Here is a 215-nt window from a genome sequence, read left to right on the forward strand (position 1 = left end):
GTATTCAGCATCCTGCACTTCAAAATGGCAGTGGGGGTGCTTTAAACTAAAGCTTCTTTGAGCTTTAGTTAAAGAGCTCCCGCCACCATTTTGAAGTGCAGGGACACTGAAAACATGAGATGCCGAGGCTGCTGGAGTGGACTGTAATTGAGTCTGCTCCAATGTGCTGTAATTACAGTGCATCAGAGCAGACATCCAGAATGCCTACATGCAAC

The 215-nt window shown here is 46.5% G+C and overlaps 1 protein-coding gene across 1 annotated transcript in view; it reads right to left on the reverse strand.

The window, feature by feature from the left end:
* Window positions 1–215, reverse strand: part of SPAG17 (sperm associated antigen 17) — a 469533-nt gene that overhangs the window by 204076 nt on the left and 265242 nt on the right. The window lies entirely within an intron of this gene.

The sequence above is a fragment of the Gavialis gangeticus genome, unplaced genomic scaffold (genome assembly GCF_001723915.1).
Source record: "Gavialis gangeticus isolate Ggan-Ray unplaced genomic scaffold, GavGan_comp1, whole genome shotgun sequence".
NCBI classification, from domain to species: Eukaryota; Metazoa; Chordata; order Crocodylia; family Gavialidae; genus Gavialis; species Gavialis gangeticus.